Raw genomic sequence first — 25,206 nt, forward strand, 5'->3', positions numbered from 1 at the left:
TGTGAGGTCTTTGTTTAGATTCCTTGTTTTGTATTTAGATGTCTACTTTTCTACACCATTTAGTGAGAAAACTATCCTTTCTCTTATTGTGCTTTTATTTTGTTTTAAAATACCAGTTGAAGATATTTTTATAACTCTATATTGAACATATAGCTGAGCATATTTTTGGAGTCTATATCTTCTTTGATTAATCTTTTACCTATCATCATTAACGTTGTTATTTTGTGAACACCCTACTGTCTTGATTACTTTATTGTAAGACCTGAAGTCAAGCAATGTCAGTCTTTTGCATTTGTTTTTCTTTTTTTTGTTTTTTTTTAATTAGTCCTTCATAACATTACATAGTTCTTAATACAGCATATTACACGGTTTGATTCAAGTGGGTTATGAACTCCCGCTTTTACCCCGTATACAGATTGCTGTATCACATCAGTTACCCTTCCATTGATTGACATATTGCCTTTCTAGTGTCTGATGTATTCTGATGTCTGTCCTATTCTCCACTATCCCCCCTCCCCTCCCCTCCCCTCCCCTTCTCTCTCTCTACCCCTTCTACTGTAAATCATTTCTTTCATTTGTATTATCTTGTCTTGCCCCTCCTTTCCTCTTATATGACATTTTGTATAACCCTGAGGATCGCCTTCCATTTCCATGCAATTTCCCTTCTCACTCCCTTTCCCTCCCACCTCTCTTCCCTGTTTAATGTATATCTTCTTCTCAAGCTCTTCGTCCCTACCCTGTCCTTGTTTACTCCCCTTATATCAAAGGAGTCATTTGGTATTTGTTTTTTAAAGATTGACTAGCTTCACTTAGCATAATCTGCTCTAATGCCATCCATTTCCCTCCAAATTCTATGATTTTGTCATTTTTTAATGCAGAGTAATACTCCATTGTGTATAAATGCCACATTTTTTTATCCATTCATCTATTGAAGGGCATCTATGCTGGTTCCACAGTCTTGCTATCATGAATTGAGCTGCTATGAACATCCATGTAGCAGTGTCCCTGTAGCATGCTCTTGTTAGGGCTTTAGGGAATAGACCGAGAAGGGGAATAGCTGGGTCAAATGATGGTTCCATTCCCAACTTTCCAAGAAATCTCCATACTGCTTTCCAAATTGGCTGCACCAATTTGCAGTCCCACCAGCAATGAACAAGAGTGCCCTTTTCCCCGCATCCTCTCCAGCACTTATTGTTGTTCGACTTCCTAATGGCTGCCAATCTTACTGGAGTGAGATGGTATCTTAGGGTAGTTTTGATTTGCATTTCTCTGACTGCTAGCGATGGTGAGCATTTTTTCATGTACTTGTTGATTGATTGTATGTCCTCCTCTGAGAAGTGTCTGTTCAGGTCCTTGGCCCATTTATTGATTGGGTTACTTGTTATCTTATTGTCTAATTTTTTGAGTTCTTTGTATATTCTGGTTACTAGGGCTCTATCTGAAGTGTGTGGAGTAAAGATTTGTTCCCAGGATGTAGGCTCCCTGTTTTTCTCTCTTATTGTTTCTTTTGCTGAGAAAAAACTTTTTAGTTTGAGTAAGTCCCATTTGTTGATACTAGTTGTTAACTCTAGCGCTATGGGTGTCCTATTGAGGAATTTGGAGCCCAATCCCACAGCGTGTAGATCATAACCAACTTTTTCTTCTACCAGATGCCGTGTCTCTGATTTAATATCAAGCTCCTTGATCCATTTTGAGTTAACTTTTGTGCATGGCGAGAGATAGGGATTCAGATTCATTTTGATGCAAATGGATTTCCAGTTTTCCCAGCACCATTTGTTGAAGATGCTATCCTTCCGCCATTGCATGCTTTTAGCCCCTTTATCAAAAATGAGATAGTTGTAGTTTTGTGGATTGGTTACTGTGTCCTCTATTCTGTACCATTGGTCCACCCGCCTGTTTTGGTACCAGTACCATGCTGTTTTTGTTACTATTGCTCTGTAGTATAGTTTGAAGTCTGGTATTGCTATACTGCCTGATTCACACTTCCTGCTTAGCATTGTTTTTGCTACTCTGGGTCTTTTATTATTCCATATGAATTTCATGATTCTTTTATCTATTTCTACAAGATATGCTGTTGGGATTTTGATTGGCATTGCATTGAACTTATAGAGAACTTTTGGTAATATCGCCATTTTGATGATGTTAGTTCTGCCTATCCATGAGCAGGGTATATTTTTCCATCTTCTAAGGTCTTCTTATATGTCTTTCTTTAGGGTTCTGTAATTTTCATTGTATAAATCTTTCACCTCTTTTGTTAGGTTGATTCCCAAGTATTTTATTTTTTGGGGGGATATTGTGAATGGAGTAGTTGTCCTCATTTCCGTTTCAGAGGATTTGTCGCTCATATACAGGAATGCCTTTGATTTATGCGTGTTGATCTTATATCCTGCCACTTTGCTGAATTCATTTATTAGCTCTAATAGCTTCTTTGTAGACCCTTTTGGGTCTGCTAGGAATAGAATCATATCATCTGCAAATAGTGATAATTTAAGTTCTTCTTTTCCTATTTTTATGCCTTTAATTTCTTTCGTCTGCCTAATTCCTCTGGCCAGTGTTTCGAGGACTATGTTGAACAGAAGTGGTGAGAGAGGGCATCCCTGTCTTGTACCAGATCTTAGAGGGAATGCCTTCAATTTTTCTCCATTCAGAATGATGCTGGCCTGTGGCTTATCATAGATTGCTTTTACAATGTTGAGGTATGATCCAGTTATCCCTAATTTTTCTAGGGTTTTGAACATAAAGGGATGCTGTACTTTGTCGAATGCTTTTTCTGCATCTATCGAGATGATCATATGGTTCTTATTTTTAAGTCTATTGATGTGGTGAATAACATTTATTGATTTCCTTATATTGAACCAGCCTTGCATCCCAGGGATGAATCCTACTTGATCATGGTGTATAATTTTTTTTGATATGTATTTGAATCCTATTCGCCAGAATTTTATTGAGGATTTTTGCATCAAGGTTCATTAGAGATATTGGTCTGTAGTTTTCTTTCTTTGAAGTGTCTTTGTCTGGTTTCAGAATCAGGGTGATGTTGGCCTCGTAGAATGAATTTGGAAGTTCTCCCTCTTTTTCTATTTCCTGAAATAGCTTGAAAAGTATTGGTGTTAGTTTCTCTTTAAAGGTTTTGTAAAACTCTGCTGTATACCCATCCGGTCCTGGGCTTTTCTTAGTTGGTAATCTTTTGATGGTTTCTTCTATTTCCTCTATTGTTATTGGTCTGTTTAGGTTGTCAATATCCTCCTGACTCAATCTGGGCAGATCATAAGACTTAAGGAATTTATCTATGCCTTCACTATCTTCTATTTTATTGGAGTATAAGGATTCAAAATAATTTCTGATTATCTTCTGTATTTCTGAAGAATCTGTTGTGATATTGCCTTTTTCATCCCGTATGCTAGTAATTTGGGTTCTCTCTCTTCTTCTCTTCTTTAGCATGGCTAAGGGTCTGTCAATTTTATTTACTTTTTAAAAGAACCAACTTTTAGTTTTGTCAATTTTTTCAATTGTTTCTTTTGTTTCAATTTCATTAATTTCAGCTCTGATTTTAATTATTTCTTGCCTTCTACTTCTTTTGCTGTTGTTTTGCTCTTCTTTTTCTAGGATTTTGAGATGAAGTATGAGATCATTTATTTGTTGGTTTTTTCTTTTTTTGAGGAATGAACTCCAAGCAATGAATTTTCCTCTTAGAACTGCTTTCAGTGTGTCCCATAGATTCCGATATGTTGTGTCTGTGTTTTCATTTAACTCTAGGAAGTTTTTAATTTCCTCCTTGATGTCTTCTAAAACCCATTGATCATTCAGCAACCTATTGTTCATTCTCCAAGTGATGCTTGATTTTTCCTTCCTACTTTTATCATTGATTTTCAGTTTCATTCCATTGTGATCAGATAAGATGCATGGTATTATCTCTACCCCTTTATATTGTCTAAGAGTTGCCCTGTGACATAATATATGGTCTATTTTTGAGAAGGTTCCATGTGCTGCTGAGAAAAAATTGTAACTACTTGATGTTGGGTGGTATAGTCTATATATGTCAATTAAGTCTAGGTTGTTAATTGTGTTATTGAGATCTATAGTTTCCTTATTTAACTTTTGTTTGGAAGATCTGTCCAGTGGTGAGAGAGGTGTGTTGAAGTCTCCCATGATTATTGTATGGTGGTCTATTAGACTCTTGAACTTGAGAAGAGTTTGCTTGATGAACACAGCTGCACCATTATTTGGGGCATATATATTTATGATTGTTATGTCTTGTTGGTGTATGGTTCCCTTGAGCAGTATGACGTGTCCTTCTTTATCCCTATTGATTAACTTTGGCTTGAAATCTATTATATTAGATATGAGTATGGCCACTCCTGCTTGTTTCCGCAGTCCATATGAGTGGTATGATTTTTCCCAACCTTTCACCTTCAGTCTATGAATATCTTTTCCTATCAGATGCGTCTCCTGTAGGCAGCATATTGTTGGGTCTTGTTTTGTGATCCATTCTGCTAGCCTGTGTCTCTTGAGTGGTGAGTTTAAGCCATTAACATTTAGGGTTATTATTGAGATATGGTTTGTTCTTCTAGCCATATTTATTTATTGATGTTACTAAACCTGATTTGTTATCCTCTTTGACTACTTTCCCCCCTTTACTGTCCTACCTCCCATTGTTGGTTTTCATTGTTATTTTCCATTTCCTCTTCCTGTAATGTTTTGCCAAGGATTTTTTGAAGAGATGGTTTTCTAGCTGCGAATTCTTTTAACTTTTGTTTATCGTGGAAGGTTTTAATTTCATCTTCTATCCTGAAGCTTAATTTCGCCGGATACACGATTCTTGGTTGGAACCCATTTTCTTTCAGTGTTTGAAATATGTTATTCCAGGATCTTCTAGCTTTCAGAGTCTGTGTTGAGAGATCAGCTGTTATCCTGATTGGTTTACCCCTAAATGTAATCTGCTTTCTTTCTCTTGCAGCTTTTAAAATTCTCTCCTTATTCTGTATGTTGGACATCTTCATTATAATGTGTCTAGGTGTGGATCTCTTATGATTTTGCACGTTCGGCGTCCTGTAGGCTTCTAGGATTTGGGATTCTGTCTCATTCTTCAAGTCTGGGAAGTTTTCTCGTATTATTTCACTGAATAGACTGTTTATTCCTTTGGTATGGAGCTCTGTGCCTTCCTGTATCCCAATGACTCTTAAATTTGTCTTTTGATATTGTCCCATAATTCTTGGATGTTCTGCTCATGGTTTCTTAGCAGACTTGCTGAGCTGTCTATGTTCTTTTCCAGTTGAAATACTTTGTCTTCATTGTCTGATTTTCTCTCTTCTAAGTGATCTACTCTGCTGGTAGTATTCTCAATTGAGTTTTTAAGTTGGTTTATTGTTTCCTGCATTTCTAGGATTTCTATTTGTTTGTTTTTTATTACCTCTATCTCCCTGTGAAATTGATCTTTTACTTCCTGGATTTGTTTGTCAATGTGATCTTTCATTGTCTGATTTTGCTGTCTCATATCTTCCTTGAGACTCCAGATAATCTGAAGCATGTATATCCTGACCTCTCTATCTGACATTCCATCTGTTGCAGCTATTACCTCTTCTAATGTTGAGTTGACCTGCATTGCTTGTGGTCCTTTCTTTCCTTGTCTTTTCATACTGCTCGCGTTTCTTTCTGCTTGGTGGAACTGTTGTGTTTTTGAAATTTACCCCCTATTTATTTATATTGCTCTTGTATATTTGTGGAGTCTCCCTTGCAGGGCGGGTAGTGGCTATGCTCCTCCTCTAATTAGGGTGATCTGTCTACCACGCTGATCGGTCACAGGTCTGCCCCCCCTGTGGGCACGGGTGGCGGCTTTGCTCTGCCCCCACTCCAATTGTGGTAACGTAACTACCACGCCCTGGGGTCGTTGGTCCTGATCTGGATGTGGGTGGCGGCTCTGCTGGGTCCCCACTCCAATTGGTGTGACGTGTCTACCACGCTGGCAGGCCTCTAGGCCGGTGGGTCGCAGTTCTGCACAGCCCCCACTCCCAATGGGGGTACCTGACTACCTCTCCAACGGGTCGCTGAGCCCCCTCCGGACCCGGTCGGTGACCCTTCTCCACCCCCACTCCAACCAGTGTGACTCGACTGCCTCGGTGTTACGTGTCCACCACGCTGGCAAGCTACCTGGCCTGTCTTTCCAGTGGGCCGCAGGTATCCTTGCTCCCCTGCTCCGGCTCCTTGCCGCTCCACAGTGCGCGCCACAGACTCCAGCCGCGGGGCGATTGCCTATCAGGCTATGCGACCCTCCGTGCGGAGAAATGGAGCTCCTGCAGTCGAACTTCGCACGATGGAAATCTGTCCACTAGATTCTGGAGCACCTCAATTTCACTGGAAATTCCCTACAAGATAGCCTTCAGGCGATTCACATCATCTTTCTCCCGCTCAGTGACGCGGCGCACTGGGGTGATGCACTCCCTTCGCTGCCATCTTCCCTCCTCAGGACTTGACTTCTGCACCCGCTGCGGTGCCACCTGTGGAGCTGGTTAGCTGCCGCCGCGTGGTTAGGAACCGGGCGGGAGAGGCGGCTGTTCCCAGAGCGAGCACTATGCCTCCTGGGGGAGCCCGGATAGCAGAGGCCGACTGCCGGTTCGGGCGTGGCGGCCCAAGCCTTTCCGGGTGTCCGCCGCTTGCAAAAGCGGTTTCTGGCTCCGGGACTTGACTTCTGCACCCGCTGCGGTGCCACCTGTGTAGTTGGGTAGCTGCGGCCACGTGGTTAGGAACCGGGCGGGAGAAGCGGCTGCTCCCAGAGTGAGCGCTATGCCTCCTGGGGGAGCCCGGATGGCGGAGGCCGACTGCCAGTTCGGGTGGGGCGGCCCAAGCCGTTCCGGGTGTCCACCGCTTGCAAAAGCAGTTGCTGGCTCCAGGACTTGACTTCTGCACCCGCCGCGGGGCCACCTGTGTAGCCGGGAAGCTGATGGCTGCAGGACTAGACCTCTGTGCCCGAGTGGCCGTCCAAGATCCACTTCTCTGGGACAAACTGTCACTTCCGATAAACCTACCAGATCACGGCTGCTCTCCTCTTAAGGGAATTATGCTAGAAGTTCCTCTGTAGGTAGGCTGCAGCTGTTCAGATGGGTCTTTCTTATCCCGTTAAAGTGGAGACGTTGGAATCACTGCTTCCTCGCCGCCGCCATGTTGGATCCTGTTTTTCTTAACTACTATGATGACATTCTTTTTTTTTTTTTTTTTTTGCCTCTCTATATGAACTTTTAGGTTATCAACATAATACCTTGCTGGCATTTCATTAGGATTGCATTTAAAGACCAAATTGGTTCAGAACTGACTTCTTGACAACATTAACTCTTCCTGTCAATGAACATGGAAAATTTTCCATGTATTTATTTCTTCATTCCTTAATTTCTTTATTCAACATTTTTGTGGTTTTCTTCATATAAATAAATAAGGAATAAATCTTGTACAGGTATTTTTGGACATATGACTAAGTATTTCTTTTTGGGAGGGGATGCTAATATAAATGGTATTGTGTTTTAATTTCAAATTCTACTTGTTCACTGATGTTATATAGGAAAGCTACTGACTGTTTTGAGTATTCATCTGGAATACTGCAACCTTGCTTATTAACATCAGGATTGTTTTAAATCTTGAAATTCCCAGAATTGTTTATTAATTCCAGAATATTATTGTTGATGATGATTTTTTAAGGTTTTCTACATAGACAGTACACATCATGTGGTACCAATGATAATTTTATTTCTTTCTCCATTTTTGATTTCTTTTCTTATTTTATTTTGGTAGCTAATAGATCCAGTGTGATATTCCAAAAGAGCTTTGAAAGGTAACATCCATGCTTTGCTTCTGATATTAGGGGGTAAGCATATAGAGTTTAGGGTTTTGTTTTTGGTTTTTTTCCATTAAATATGATATCTATAGATTTTTTGCAATTCTTTATAAAGTTGACTAAATTTCACCCTCTTTCTAGTTTGCTGAAACAAAAAATTATTATAAATACATGTTGCATCTGTCAAAGGCTTTTTCTCTATTGATAAAATTGATATAATTAAGTGATGTATATTTTTCAGACTGTTAATATAATAAACTATATTATTTGGCTTTTGAGTTTTGAGGCATCTTCCCAAACCTGGAATTGATTTCATTTTGTCAGGCATAAATTATTTTAATACATTGTTGGATATGATATGTTAATATTTTGTTGAGGATTTTGCATCTGTATTCTCAAAGAAGTTGAAGAGACTCTTCCTAATATTTTTTAGGTGGCTTTTTATTAGTATTTCCTCCCCATGTAAACTTTTTGTCTGTGTGTGAGACTTTTGGCAAAACTGATTCTAACATGTTCAGCTTGTAGCCTCAAGATGTGAGTAAAGCCCTGGCTTGCCTCAGATGCTTCTGATCTTCCATGATCCCTAAAACATGTTCTTTTTAGGCCAAATAATAGGAACACAGGGACTCCATCTCCACATGCAAAGATATGTCTAGTCCTTGCCTCAATAATGTGTCTTAAATTTCTCCTTGACCATAACAAATCTTATACCTAGGCCCCAAATTAATGGGATGGGAAACTATATTCTTCCTAGATTAGACAAAACTCTTATAAAAGTTACTAAGAGTGTTTTTTTTTCTCCTTTGGGACTTGTTCTCTGTTGTCCAGGCTGGCCTCAAACTCTTGGGGTTTCAGTGATTCTTGTGACTCTGCCTCCTGAGTGGCTGGGACTATAAATTCGTGTCACCAGCCCCAAATACAAGTATTTTTAAATACTTTTCCTTCCTACTGGTATAATGTTCCTCAAAATAGAATTATTTTTTATGTCATGTAAGTACAGAATTTAACATTGGTGAAAAATCAAACTTAGCAACTCAAATCTTAGTCCTTAGACAAACAATATTTTGCCAGCATTCAGGCCACCACACTCTAGACACCCTGAATCATAAGCTACATTTTAACGAGATCCTTAGGTGATTCATATGTGCATTAAAATTTAAAAGCCTCCATCTAAATCATAGAGAAATTTAAGAAAGCTTTCTGGTAAAGAGAAAGTTGCACTGTTTTATATTTATAATTTCCTTATCAACATGAACAAATATATCTTTTTTTTTAATTTTTTTTATTGGTTGTTCAAAACATTACAAAGCTCATGACATATCATCTTTCATACATTTGACTCAAGTGGGTTATGAACTCCCATTTTTACCCCAAATACAAATTGCAGAATCACATCGGTTACACATTCACATTTTTTCCATAATGGCATATTAGTGACTGTTGTATTCTGTTAACTTTCCTATCCCCTACTATACCCGCTCCCCTCCCCTCCCATCTTCCCTCTCTACCTCATCTGCTGTTGTTCCATTCTCTCCCTTGTTTCCCCAACAAATATATCTTAATTTTAATTATTGGAAATAATTTGGGTTTTATTGATTCAAATATTTTAAGTCAAATTGTATGGGTATATTTGTATTCAGCTGTCTGAAATAATTTATTGAAGGTTCTAAGAATTTTTTTAAATGATAATTGATTTATTTGGCAGATGTTTTTTGACCATCTATTATATGCCAGGTTTTGTTCTGGTTACTTGGGATACAGGGAAAAATAGATAAAAATCCTCTGTCCTTCATAGAGCTCTCCTTCTGATTGATGGCAATGAAAATAGCACAGTAGTTACAAAAAGTAAAAACAAAATAAATTAAAACAATATGTACATTTCATGGGGATAAGTTCTATTAGAAGAAATAGGGAAAATGCTGAGGGTGTGTATTACAATTTTAAATAGGGCAGCAATATAAATTCTCATTGAGAAACTGATATTTGAATAAAAATATTAAAAAATGATCAAGCAAAGTGGTATGTGGTATATTTGATGGATTTTTTTTAAATTATTTTTTTCTAGTTATAGATGGACACAGTACCTTTATTTTTATGTGGTGCTGAGGATCGAACCCAGGGCCTCACGCATAAGAGGCAAGCGCTCTACCACTGAGCTACAACTCCAGCCTTTGATGGACTTTTTAACAAAGTATATTTTCAAGGTCAAAAATTTATTAGAATACATTCCTTTTTAGGTTCCCACTATATGAATAATTATGTCCTTTGGTTTTTATCAATGCGTATGTATCATTTCACTACCCACTTAGTTATCCTTCAGGACTTTTATAATTAATTAATTTATTTTTGAGTTAACTCATTTTCATCCTGACTGCCCTCTTTTATTTGTCATGGTAGAATTCTCAAATTTTCAATTAAGAAGATGAATTGGGAAGTAGAAGGTATCATGATGGCAAATCTGCTACTCTTTACTCAGAGTAAGATTATATTCTCTCTATATAATCTGTATATTTAAAACCTCTGTATTGCATTTAGTTCAATATTCCATCTGAAACTTTTTGTCATTTCAGAATTTTTGCTCAGTGGTGGCAAAAATGAATTTGACAGCATCAACTGTCCTCTGTGAGTGCCTGTGTACGTTATCCTTTATAGATACAGAGACATTTTTACTTAGATAATTATAGACGCTCCTCCACTTAAACTGGGATTTCATTTCAATACATTTCTTATCCTTTGAACTCCTTAAGTTGGGAATGCATTTACTATACCTAACATGATGTAGCTTAGCAACACAGTGCCCAGTAAAGTATTATCTGTTTAACCTTATGACTGCACGACGGACTGGGAATTACAAGAGAAGAACTTACTGCGTTATCACTAGCCTAGAAAATGATCATCTTACAAAATTTTGATCAAATTCCAAAATTTGAAATAGGGTTTCTACTGAATGTGTATATCTTCCACACATTAAAAGATTATAAAAAAGTTAAGTCAGATCATCCTAAATTAGAGACTCTGTATTTTGGTCTTTGTCAATAAGCATTTAAAATCTAAGCATATATTTCATAATTAACATTCACGTTTTTTGACTTGTTAGTCCCTTGTTTCCTTTTCATTTATTTATTTGGTAAGCATTGGGTACTTCCAATATAATTGGCCTTGTGGCAAAAACAAAGAAAAACAAGATATGACTTGAATAATTTTGGAGCTCTTTGTCTAGTAATAGAGATAGATACATAAACATTCACAGTTTGGGTGAGAGAGTTAAGTGCAAATTACTTCTAGAGGGGACAAAGGGAGATAATTAAGTCATATTCAAATACTAATCCAAAATAGGCTTGCATAAAAGTGATCCATCACCTTGAAAACAAATAATGTGTTTTCGGGGACTTTATTAACCATGGACTCTGAATCACTTGTTTTCTGTGGGAGGAGATTATGGTAGAAAAGGGGTTAGGTATCATAGTGTTAATAAGCCAGGCCTCCTGTGAAGGATCAGCTATCCTAAGCTTCACACACTTCTTATTGTAGGCTGCAGCTGAGTGACTGCGACTTGGAAGCCTTTCATTGTCTTTCCTAAATTATCCTTGTTCTTACTTGCCCAGTGTTTTATATAATATAGTATTTTCCAAGTTATGAAATGAGGTAGTCAATATGGAAGAAGAAATTTATGTGTGAGGATTTTCTCTGGATCATTTATGGGCCAAATCAGATTTTCTAAATCTTTTATATATAGCATGCATTCTAAATTTTCAAAAGATTGACATTATCAATGCATTTTTTTATAGATTACTTTATCCCAAAAACCTTTTGTGTGTGTGTGGAAACAAATTCCATGTAGAATTATTACATCTAATATAAATAAAAATGATAGCTAGATAGATAGATATAGATATATTCTAGAATAAAAGTTTTAGTTCCAAAATTTTCTCCTATTTCTTCTTAAAGTTTCATAGTAATACATATCACATTCAAGTTTATGATCTTTTGTATTTATTTCCATATAAGTTATAAGCTTTAGGTTTAGGTCAAGAACCCCTTCCTTCCCCCAGTAGCTCTCCAATGAATAAGACTATACTCCCTTGGTTGGTTTAATTTCTTTTTTCTTTTTGTCAGAAATTAGTTCATTGTACTTTTCTGGAGCTATTTTTGGATTCTCTATCAGAATAGAGATCTAAGCGTGCTATAATTTGGCTATGTAATGCCTTCCGAAGGCCATGTGTGTTAAAGGCTTAGTCCCCAGTTTGGTAATTTGGAAGATAGTGGAATGTTAAGGATGAAAGAGTAGTGGAAGGTTTTTAGGTCATGGGTGAATGCCTTAAGTGGGGATTGTGGGATGTTGGTCTTTCCTCTCTCTTTGCTTCTTTAATACCATGTAAGTAGCTTTCTCTGCCATGTTCTCTTACATGGTGTGCTACCTCACTAAAAGACCCAAAGCACCAGGATTGATGGAAAACTCCAAAACTGTGAGACAGAATGAATCTTTCTTCTTTTTAACATTCTTTATATAAGATTTTTATTACAGTAACAGAAAAATTCACTACCATAAAATGTCTTTTCTTCTACCAACACAACACAATCTTGATAACAAAAGCTGTACAATAAATCTTGACATTATTTAGTAATTACTCTGCACTTATGACTCTTTACAATTGTTTTGGTTATTCTAGTTCCTCTGATGTTCCAAATAAATTTTGGAAATATATCATCTGTATTTAGAAATAATATTAAAAAGATTTTTTGAGAATTGTATCAAATAACAAAGTCAATTTGGGGAGAAGCAATATCTCCTATCCATGAGTACAGTATGATTCTTCACTATTTTGACCTTTGATTTTTTTTTATCAGTATTTTGTAGTTTTTAGCATACAAGTTTTATACAAGTTTCATTAATTTTATACCTCAGTATTTGATTTTTGTTTTTTTTATTATTATCCTTATTTTATTTTATTTTATTTTATTTTTTGTTTGTTTGGTTTTTTTTATTTTTTATTTATTTTTTATTGGTCGTTCATAACATTACATAGTTCTTAATACATCATATTACACGGTTGATTCACGTGGATTATGAACTCCCGCTTTAACCCCGTATACAAATTGCTGTATCACACCAGTTTCCCTTCCATTGATTGACATATTGCCTTTCTAGTGTCTGATGTATTCTGCTGTCTGTCCTATTCTCTACTATCCCCCCTCCCCTCCCCTCCCCTCCCCTCCCCTTATCTCTCTCTACCCCTTCTACTGTAAATCATTTCTTTCATTTGTATTATCTTGTCTTGCCCCTCCTTTCCTCTTATATGACATTTTGTATAACCCTGAGGATCGCCTTCCATTTCCATGCAATTTCCCTTCTCACTCCCTTTCCCTCCCACCTCTCATCCATATTTAATGTAAATCTTCTTCTCAAGCTCTTCGTCCCTACCCTGTCCTTGTTTACTCCCCTTATATCAAAGGAGTCATTTGGTATTTGTTTTTTAAAGATTGACTAGCTTCACTTAGCATAATCTGCTCTAATGCCATCCATTTCCCTCCAAATTCTATGATTTTGTCATTTTTTAATGCAGAGTAATACTCCATAGTATATAAATGCCACATTTTTTTTATCCATTCATCTATTGAAGGGCATCTATGCTGGTTCCACAGTCTTGCTATCGTGAATTGAGCTGCTATGAACATAGATGTAGCAGTGTCCCTGTAGCATGCTCTTGTTAGGGCTTTAGGGAATAGACCGAGAAGGGGAATAGCTGGGTCAAATGGTGGTTCCATTCCCAGCTTTCCAAGAAATCTCCATACTGCTTTCCAAATTGGCTGCACCAATTTGCAGTCCCACCAGCAATGAACAAGAGTGCCCTTTTCCCCGCATCAATCCACAAAACTACAACTATCTTATTTTTGATAAAGGGGCTAAAAGCATGCAATGGAGGAAGGATAGCATCTTCAACAAATGGTGCTGGGAAAACTGGAAATCCATTTGCACCAAAATGAATCTGAATCCCTATCTCTCGCCGTGCACAAAAGTTAACTCAAAATGGATCAAGGAGCTAGATATTAAATCAGAGACATGGCATCTGATAGAAGAAAAAGTTGGTTATGATCTACACGCTGTGGGATCGGGCTCCAAATTCCTCAATAGGACACCCATAGCGCTAGAGTTAACAAATAGAATCAACAAATGGGACTTACTCAAACTAAAAAGTTTTTTCTCAGCAAAAGAAACAATAAGAGAGATAAACAGGGAGCCTACATCCTGGGAACAAATCTTTACTCCACACACTTCAGATAGAGCCCTAATAACCAGAATATACAAAGAACTCAAAAAATTAGACAATAAGATAACAAATAACCCAATCAATAAATGGGCAAAGGACCTGAACAGACACTTCTCAGAGGAGGACATACAATCAATCAATAAGTACATGAAAAAATGCTCACCATCGCTAGCAGTCAGAGAAATGCAAATCAAAACTACCCTAAGATACCATCTCACTCCAGTAAGACTGGCAGCCATTAGGAAGTCAAACAACAATAAGTATTTGATTTTTGAAGGCTTATGAATGGTATTACTTTTTAATTTTTTTCCATGTGTTCACTGATAGTATATAGAAATAAAATTAATTTTTATGTCAATCTTGTGTCCTTGGACCTTATTGACTTAGAAAAGTTCTCAGACTTTTGCAGTAGAGATTTATTTTGTAGACAATAATGTCATCTGAAATAGGAACAGTTTTAATTCTTCCTGGCTGCTTTGTGTACCTTGAAGATTTTGTAGAAAGCTTCAAATGAGACTGATTGAAATACAGATTTTTTTCTTAAGTATTTTTAAATCATTAGTTGCATTTTCATAGTAGCTACAAAAGGACTTAAATTATCTACTTTGCACTGAAAAAGCTTCTGCTTTGCAAAGAATAGGTCTGTGTCATTCAAGTTGTCACATTTATGGATATACAGATGTTTATAGAATTCCCATATCATATTTTTGATATTATAGCCCCAGAGTCTATAATACTCCATGTTTTACTTGTGCTATAATCTGTGTGTTCCCTCTTTTATTTGATATTATTTTAAGTACAGTGTATCAATTAAAGAAAAATTGAGAAATAATACATGCAGCTATTATTACCTTATAAACAGTTTGTCTGAGTTCAGGTAAATGAATTATAAAAAGAGTTTGAGATGATCATGGAAGTTAGCTCATGCTCTCTTACATAAGGATCTAAGACTTCTGTGAAGGATTTAGTTTACTCAATTACAATTAAACTTGAACTTTTTTTTCTGTCCTAACACTTATTCCATTCTATTAAAATGTGAGAACTCCACAAGGACACATTTATTGACAAATCAGACTCAACATTTACCAAATTGCTGTTGGATGAATTGACAAACGAAGTACCCACCAATCAAGAAATCATTTCCCTAACCTTGCAGACAATAGATATGAGAAAGGAGAACAGAGGCCTGTTTAGACAGAATGTACTGCCTCACATAAAAAGCTTTCCCAACTCTCGGGTACCCCTTCTTGTAATATTTTTCCTAATATTGAATCAATTTTTTTAGTATGAGTTTTTGATGATAATGTCTTCCAATTTGTACTTCTCATTAATAATAAACCTTAAGTATTAGAAACAGGTACCATCAATTAGATACATCACATTTCTAGATATTCTCTTTTCTCATATTCTTAGTCGTAGGGTTAGTAAAAATATTCTTGAATCCTTTAATAGGATTTTACATGCATGGTCCTAAGACTACTGTTATCTGGTTTTCCTCTTATTAGATAGTTTCAGTTCCTAAATTTTCCCTTAAATATTGGAAATAAGTATTCAGAAAATATTAGTGTAATCTGATAATAATTGTGATTCATAATATTATTCTCTCTCTGTCTCTGATATGTCTCTCTTTCTTTCTCTCACCTACCATAGATAATTGATGTGGCTTAAGAATTTTAGTAGTTTAGTTTTTATTTTCTCATTTAGTCTTGTGCCAGTTATATGTAAGAAGGATGAAGTGCTGATTGAATCAAGAATAGATTAAGAAGAGTTCCAAATGATGGGAACTATAAAGGTGGTAGAAAAATCCCAGAGGCAAGAGAGATCATGGTGTGTTAGCAAGGTTAGCTTATATAACATTTAGCCTGTCTAGCATTTGATTTGAGAGCAAGGAATAGCTAGGAGTCTAGAGATACAAGCATGGTTTTCTGATAGTCCTTGCTAAGAAATGGATTAAAGGGAAGGGAGGAGAATAGGAATAGGAAAGACAGTGGAATCAATATGACATAATTTTTCTATGTACGTTTATGAATATAACACAGTGATTCTCAATATCATGTACATTCAGAAGACTGGGAATCTATTTAGAATAAGATATTTTCCATGTTTGTATGACTATCTCATAGTAGATTCTACTATCACATATAAGTAAAAAGCATAAATAAAAATTAAGGAAATGCATGCTTTAGAGTTGTAGAAAGACATTTAAATACAGAAATAATAGAATCAAAATTGCATCTTAAAAACATCATTGACAGCAGCGTGTATGGGAGCAAATTTGAAGGCGGAGCATCACAGGGAGACTGTCAATATTCCATTCAAGATGTATGGTGTCAAATTGCTTTCAATGAACATGAAAAGAAGGGAATAAACATCTGGAAGGATGTTTATCTGATCTGATGACTACTTAACTCTAGAGGATTTCTGGGCTAGGAAAGACTGGTAGTTTTATTCACCCTTAATAAAAGATGCAGAAGAATGAGGAGGTTGTAAGTTCATGACTTATCTTCTGCTCTTTTGTTTAACATATGTCTAATGAACAATCAACAATTACCAGTCCATGGCTGGCTGCATAGATCTTAAGATTTAAAAGGATGTTTCTGCAGGAAATGTGAAATTAGCAATAATCAAATAATATCAGGATCCCAACATCATACCCTGATAATAGCAATATTGGAGAGGAGGATGGTTACAAAGGAGATGGAAACAAGCAGAAGAAAAAGGAAAAACATACTGTGTTGTCACAGAAACCAGGAAAGTTATAATTCTAAAAGAAGTAATCATTAGCAGATGTGCCAACCTTAAATAACACATACTCAAAAAATTTTATTAGATTTAATAACAAGGAAGGAATTTGCAATCAATAGTCATAGAAATTTAACTATGGGCATCACTTTTAATATTTAATGGCATCTCATCTATTGTCCACTGTAGTTACCCTGGCTCACACTTCTCTTTATTAATATTTTAAACAGAAAAGCATGATTTGCCATTCACATTAAAATTCTATCATTATGGCATCTACCAATTTCTGAGCTTATCTCTAGACTAATAGAATCAGCACAAATATACAATATATTTGTGTGGTTACATACTTCAAATATCTTCCTGAAATTAAATATTTTTGAAACAAATGTGCTTTCTCTATACTTTTAAAAGGGAAATAATATTATATATCTATACATAGTTTCTGAATTTCATTGGTCAACACAAAATTAGATTTCTTAATAATAGAAACTAGTATTTAACATCGTAAGAGTTAATTTTCCCCTCATAATTTTAACACAAGAAGATCTATATGCTTTTTCTTTGTCTTCAAATAATTGCTTCCCTGAAGTTAGAAGCAACATTCCACAAAGAATATGAGAAGCACCATTGTGGATTCTGTAAGAAGAGTGAGAACTGGCACTAGTAATTGAAGTACAGAGACAGGGTAGGGATGTAGTCAGGAAGATCCTACAAATTGGTGCAAATTGGTAAGAGGTCTTTGGGTTTCTTGCTGTTGTGATTATTCTGTGTTTCATTGAAGAAAGAGTCACAGGACCAGTAACTGAAGTGAGAAGTAGTTCTACTTCATCATAAAGGGTAACATGAATTATAATCTACTATGTATTGGAATTGGAATATGAACAGTGCATGATCTCTGGGAGAGGGCTTCTACAAACCAATAAAGAATTAATAAGGAGCTACAGAAGAGCTTCATATGTTATTGGCAAAAACAGTTGTGGGATATTATCTAAATATAATCTGATAAAAGAAAGACAAAAATTGAGAACATCAAGGTGGTTTAATTCTTCTAAAATAGAATTATTATAGTTACTTAGATAAATCAAACATACATATATAAAATATCATACATAATTGAACCCATAAGATATTAAGAATCATGTGAAATATTAATAGAAAGTAATGAGAAATGTTAGTATTGAGTTGGTTAAGACAAAGATGAAATATAGAAATAATAATTATATTCCTAATAAAATTTTATTCTGAAATAAAATTTTAAGAAGGAATGATATTATGGAAGAGTGATTCATTGTCAAAATATATCTTGGCAAAGGAAAATAGTTCAATGAGATGAAAAGACTGGGAGGAAATAATAGATATGACAGGATGAATATTAATTCTATGCAAAATTAATGGTGAATAAGATAATAGAATATGTAATGTAAATACTATATATTAAAAGATAGCTTCATGAAAAGTATTTAAGCCAGTAAAATTGAGCTAAAATAAAATACTTAGTCATGATATAGAAGTGTCCTTAGTAATATCATATATAGTGGCATAAAAATATTGAAAAAATGAACAAAGATGTATATTGCAATGAAAGAACAGCCCATCAATTTAACATTAACTTTTCAGTGTTTAAAGGTGAAAAGTAGGATAAAGATATAATTTGTTAGCTTCATCCAAATATATTTTAAAAAGCTGTTAGTGTGGTACAAAAATATGAAAATCCAGTTATTAACTCATAGTATAAAAAAACTTCCATGCTGTTTCCACAGATCAGATAAGCAAAAACAAAGGCAAGAGTATTTTTAAATTGTGATTGGTAGGGTTAAAATTAATACACATATGTTGAACTTTGAGCCTTGAAAAATGGAAGCATTTCTTTCAGTCATATAAGTTATGTTTATGCATCGGTTACAAAGTAGAACACATGTTTTAAAATTTCATGTAGTATAAATTGTGTATTATTGTTTGCTTGACCAAAGCACAACAAACCTAAAGGTTTAAACTAAAATGCTGAGGCAATCAGATATTCTTAAATAAATACTGGATAAAATGTATTTAATTTAGAATAAGTAGTTTTAAAACAGAATCAAGGATAGTAGTGTCAAAAAGCATAAAGTACTTGGGAATATATTTTGTGCAAATTGAGTCTGAAAAATACTGTTGGAAGAAATTAGAAACTGTTGAGATCTGCCTTATGACTTAATGCTAATGTGTAGTTAACAATACTGCAGTGTACACTGAAAATTTTGTTGGGGGAATGATCTCATGTTAAGTGTACTTACTATAACTGAAAGAAAAGAAAAAAGAAAAGGAATGAAAGGAAGAAAATGGTGGGAGCCAGAACTTTTGCTGAATTTTTAATGGGGGCAACATATTTTTATAGTCACAATTATATTTGTTTAAATATTAATCCCAGTGGCTCAGGATTAGTGAGACACTGTCTCAACAACAACAACACTAATTACACTATTTAGAACAAGTTTTAAAAAATTAAAATTTCAAAAAAAAAAGCAACCTAGCATAAATAGAGGCAATAAAATGTTGAGCCATGGAAAAAAAGAGGAAAACAAAAAGGCAGGTAGGGCTGTGTCTCAAGGGTAAAGCATCCCTGAGTTCTTTTCCGAAGAGAAGTAAAAAAGAAAGAAAAAGAAAAAAAAGAAGTTGAGAATGTGTTACTTTTTAGTGTAGAAATGTACTAGACTCTAATCAGATACTCAAAGCAAACACTGTGGATTTTAGGATAAATCAGAGTTATGCCTCTGGATAAGATGTATTGAGATGGTACAAGATTACTTCTGTGTTCTTTCTGCTAAAATATACAACCTGCATATTATGACACGTATTCCTCAGACTAACCCAAATTCAATTCAAGTACTTTCTGTAATAAATGCCTTGTCCTAATCATATATGTTGAGGTTAAGAAAGAAAAGTAAATAAGAAGCACTTGCAGATTAAGGTGCTGAACAGTCATGGAAGCCAAATGGTCATCCTGGATTGGATCCTGAACCAATGGGATATACAGTCATAAAGGATATAATTAGGATAATATCTAAATATGGACTGTAGATTTGTAATGTTAAATGTTGTTTTTGTGACTTTGCTATAGCTATATAAGAAAATACCCTTATTTATATGAAAGAAATAAAGTATTGAAAAAATGACACAGTTTTCCAATTTGTTTTCAAATGCTTCTGAAAAATACATATATAGATATGCACATGGAACAAATGGGATAGTATAACCATTTATGAATTTAGTTAAAGAATAGATGAGACCTAATCTGTACTATTCACTTTTGTAAGTTTGAAATTTTGCAAAGTAAATAATTATAAACTATAAGATAATATTAAGAATATCAGAGGAATGTAGAAAACAGAAAATGCCAATTATAAATACAAAGGTAACTATTTTTTAAATAGATAGAATTCCACCAAATTTTAATTTTAAAAAGAAAAAATCTCACAATTCCATAAGTTTAGCTTTGCTAAAGGATAAATGAAAACCATTTAAAGACCAATAACTCTCTATTAGTTTGCACATGTCCATAAAATGGTTCATTTTCTTGGAGAAAAATGACTGAAATTACCTTATAAAACAGAAAATTTAATTACACAATTAGCTAACAGATAATTTATTAACAAATATCCTCAAATTTTTGTCTCTTAGGATAGATACTGCTGAGTTCTATCAAATTTTAGTGAAATGATTATGTCCAAAGAAATAATTCCAACTATGTAAAATAATAGTTTGTATCACAGATAATGAAGACTCCAAAAATTAAAAGGAACACTGTAGGTCAAACTCTATGCATGTAGATATGCAAAAACTTAGAATGCTAGGAAACAAAGCTCAAAAATATAATTATTATATCAAGCACATCTTACAAACATTTTAAGAATGTTTTAAGGTAACAACCTTTAAATGCAACCAAATAATTAATGGGAAAAAAAATCAAACCTATGGGTGCCAAATGTATTTGTTTAAATTAAGCAACTATTTCTTATAATAGGCATAGAATACTACTTTAATAGGCTAAGGATACTCTTAACAAATTAGTGTAGGAAACAAGTGAAATATTTTTTATTAAAATCAAGGACATGTCAAAAATATATTTCTTCTGTGAAGTATCTGTTCAGTTCCTTAGACCATTTATTGATGGGGTTACTTGTTTTTTGGTATTAAGTTTTTTGAGTTCTTTATATATCCTGGATATTAATGCTCTATCTAAGGTGCATGTGGTAAAGATTTCCTCCCATTTTGTAGACTCTCTCTTCACATTATTGATTGTTTCCTTGGCTGAGAAGAAACTTTTTAGTTTAAATCCATCCCATTTATTGATTCTTCATTTTACTTCTTGGACTTTAGAAGACTTGATAAGGAAGTCAGGGCCTAATCCAACATGATAAAGATTTGGAACTACTTTTTCTTCTATTAGGTGCAGGGTCTCTGTTCTAGTGCCAAAGTCTTTGATCCACTTTGAGTTGATTTTTGTTCAGGGTGAGAGATAGAGGTTTAATTTCATTTTGCTAAATATGGATTTCCAGTTTTCCCAGCATCATTTGTTGAAGAGGCTATCTTTTCTCCAATATATGTTTTTGGCACCTTTGTCTAGTATGAGATAATCATATTTACTTTGGTTTGTTTCTGTATCCTCTATTCTGTACCACTGGTCTATGTGTTTATTTTGGTGCCAATATCATGCTGCTTTTGTCTCTATTGCTCTGTAGTATAGTTTAAGGTCTCCTATTGTGAGGCCTCCTACTTCACTCTTCCTGCTAAAGATTGCTTTGGCTATTTTGTGTCTCTTATTTTTCCAAATGGATTTCATGATTGCTTTTTCTATTTCTATGAAGAATGTCATTGATATTTTCATAGGAATTGCATTAAATCTGTATAACAGTTTTGGTAATATGGCTATTTTCACAATATTAATTCTGCCTACCAAGAGCATGGGAGATCTTTCCAGCTTCTAAGGTCTTCTTCAATTTCTTTCTTTAGTGTTCTGTAGTTTTCATTGTAGAGGACTTTCACCTCTTGTAAGGGTGATTCCAAAGTATTTTTTTGAGGCTATGGTGAATGGGGTATTTAGCAATTAGAGAAATGCAAATCAAAATCACTCTAAGATTTCATCTTACTCCTGTCAGAAGAGCAATTATCAAGAATATAAGCAATAATAAGTGTTGGCGAGGATGTGGGGTAAAAGGCACACTCATTCATTGCTGATGGGACTGGAAATTAGTGCAACCACTTTGGAAAGCAGTATGGAGATTCTTCAAAAAAAACTTGGAATGGAACCACCATTCAACCCAGTAATCCCACTCCTCAGTTTATACCCAAAGGACTTAAAATCTGCATATTGCCAGATTGATATTTATAGCAGCTCAATTCACAATAGCTAAGATTTGCAACCAACCTAGGTGCCCTTCAACAATGAATGGATAAAGAAAATGTGGTACACATACACTATTGAATATTACTCATGAAATCGTGGCATTTTCAGGTTGATGGATGAAGCTGGGGAATATCATGCTAAGTAAAATAACCCAACCCCCCCAAAATAAAAGGCTGAATGTTTTCTCTGATAAGTAGATGCTAATCCATAATGGGGGGGGGGTGTAAGGAAGAATGAGGAAACTTTAGATAGTACAGAGGGGAGGGGAGGGGGAATGTGGATAGGAAGAATAGTTGAATAAGACAGGCATTATTACCTTATACACATGTGTGGTTACACTACTGGTGTAACTCTATACCATGTACAGCCAGAGGAATGAGAAGTTGTCCTCCATTTGTGTACAATGTGTCAAAATGCATTCTACTATCATGTATAACTAATCATGCTTTTTTAGAGGTGGTTTTACTATCAGAATTTTAAATTCTTGTCCTTTGCTTCTCTAGTGTCTTATTCTACCAGAAGGTCTACAAATAAATAAATAAATATTTCCTTAGATAATTTTGGATCATGCTTTTTGTATGAAAAATTAAAATAAATATTTGAAAAAAAATATATATATACACTACTGATTTACCTATTAAATATTTCTTTTGTGATTTTGATCAGCATGTAGCACATAAGATGGAATGAAAAAATGTCGAATAGTAATTATTTTAGAATATAAATATACATCTCAAAAATCCAAGATTTACCTTTTTAAAAGGCAACATTCCACTACCTGATTGTATACTATCCTACCCCCCAAGTTTATGTGTACCTGGGCTGTGCAGTGTTTTTCCAAAATTCATGTCTACCTAAAACCTCAGAATGTGACCTTCTTTGGAAACAGGGTTTTAGTAGATGTAATCAATATAAAAAGAGATCAGACTGGATTAAGAGGAGTCCTAATCCAATGACTAGCATTACATTTGGACACAGACCCTGAGGGAAGAGGATGGGAAGATGCACAGGGGGAATGCTATGTGATAGAGATCCAAGCCAAAGACACAAGAGTCCTAGTGCCACAGCAGCAAGGAAGTCACAAGGAAAGATTTTGCCCTAGACAGACAGAGCAGGATCTGTCAGCACCCTGACTGTAGTCTCTCAGCCTGCTACAGCTGTGAGATGACACATTTCTACTGTTTTAAATCACCCAGTTTCTGTTTGTTAAACAGCCCTAGAAAACTGATCAATCCTCAATTTTAGGAACTTGCCCACTGAGAACTGGAAACCAGTTTCTATAATCACGCTTTTTTAGAGGTGGTTTTACTATCAGGATTTTAAATTCTTGTCCTTTGCTTCTCTAGTATCTTATTCTACCAGAAATTCTACAAATAAATAAGTAAATAAATATTTCCTTAGATAATTTTGGATCATGCTTTTTGTATGAAGAAATAGCTCCTACATTGTGAAAATTCTGAGAGCCCTTAATGTGATACTACTTCTTATTATTCTAAAGAAGGTCATAATTGATAGGATTTATCCCATTCCTTTGGTTGCAAAAACTTCTTTCTTTAAATGACAAACTGACATTCATGGGAAATTAGTATTCAGACGAACAATTCAAGAAATGATAATCACATCACTCTATCCCAAGAATAATCAAGCCAAGCAGATGGCTCTGGTTGGCACGTGGCACTCTCACAGGAAACATGTGCTTAGAACGCAACCTCAGAGTCTTATGTACTCTCTTTTTTTTTTTAATATTTATTTTTTAGTTCTCGGCGGACACAACATCTTTGTTTGTATGTGGTGCTGAGGATCGAACCCGGACCGCATGCATGCCAGGCGAGCGTGCTACTGCTTAAGCCACATCCCCAGCCCCTTATGTACTTTCTTTTGCTGTAGTTTTTGTAAATTTGCAATATTGCCACCCTCACTCTCACCCTCACTCAAACCAAGCAGACTACCTTGTGATATTCCAGGGACTGTGGCATATCACTCTTCACCATACGGCTCTGCTACTCATGATATAATATTAATATTAAGCAAAGTTTATCTCAGAACTTCAGCCTTCTCAACAACAAAAATAAGAAGGAAAACAATAATGTGCGGATTAAATGAATTGACAAATATAAAGAGAATATTCAGAAGTAGCACACAGTATGTTCAATACCGAGTTACCCGTTTTCTAGACTGTTACCTCTTTTCCTTAATATATTTAATTTATAGAATATCTACAAATTTATATCAGATAAATAAATGAATAGAATGGTGAGCTCTTAATTTTAGAAATATGATTGTAGGATCTTATAAGGTTATGGTCTTTTGAAATGATGTCTTTTTAAAAGAAATATATATTTTATACTTTGAAAGATATTGATCATTATAACATGTGGAAAGGTGAAAACTGGTTTGATTAATGGTATGGCTGTAGACAAAGGTGATAATTTTCTTCCTTCCTTATGGCACACCTGTCTGGCATTGGCCTTAATTGCACCATGAAATGCCAAGAATTGACATCTGCTCACAGAAATGTTTGCAGCTTTTCTCACCTGGCACCTGTGGGAAATAATGAAACATGAAATTAAAGGTGTTCCCTCTTACCACAGTGATGTGAAATTCAAACAACTTACAATTGTTTGTTCTATTTTCCCAACCTGTATGTCAGAATTAAATTTTCTAAGGAAACCTATCTTCAAAAATATAGTAAAAATCAAAATAAAGATGTGATTTACGTTATAGAGAGAGGTTCACATAGCAGAGTTTTTATGATTTTTTTAAAGAAATCTTGTTTTCTGCAGCTACATGTTGTACAAATGGCTTCTCTAAGTATTGGTCTATATGGTAATCAGATCCTTATGGGTTGCCAATTTTTCTAACACAAGGACAATGAGTTACTTCATGATATTATTCTTTTTAAAAATACATTTATCTAATTAATTTCATTTTTATGTGGATCAAACCTAGGTACTCACAAGTGCTGGGCAATACTCTACCACTGAGCC

The 25,206-nt window shown here is 35.1% G+C and overlaps 1 protein-coding gene across 1 annotated transcript in view; it reads left to right on the plus strand.

The window, feature by feature from the left end:
* Positions 1–25,206, plus strand: part of Malrd1 (MAM and LDL receptor class A domain containing 1) — a 656,113-nt gene that overhangs the window by 264,262 nt on the left and 366,645 nt on the right. The window lies entirely within an intron of this gene.

The sequence above is a fragment of the Urocitellus parryii genome, chromosome 9, assembly GCF_045843805.1.
Source record: "Urocitellus parryii isolate mUroPar1 chromosome 9, mUroPar1.hap1, whole genome shotgun sequence".
Classification (NCBI taxonomy): domain Eukaryota; kingdom Metazoa; phylum Chordata; class Mammalia; order Rodentia; family Sciuridae; genus Urocitellus; species Urocitellus parryii.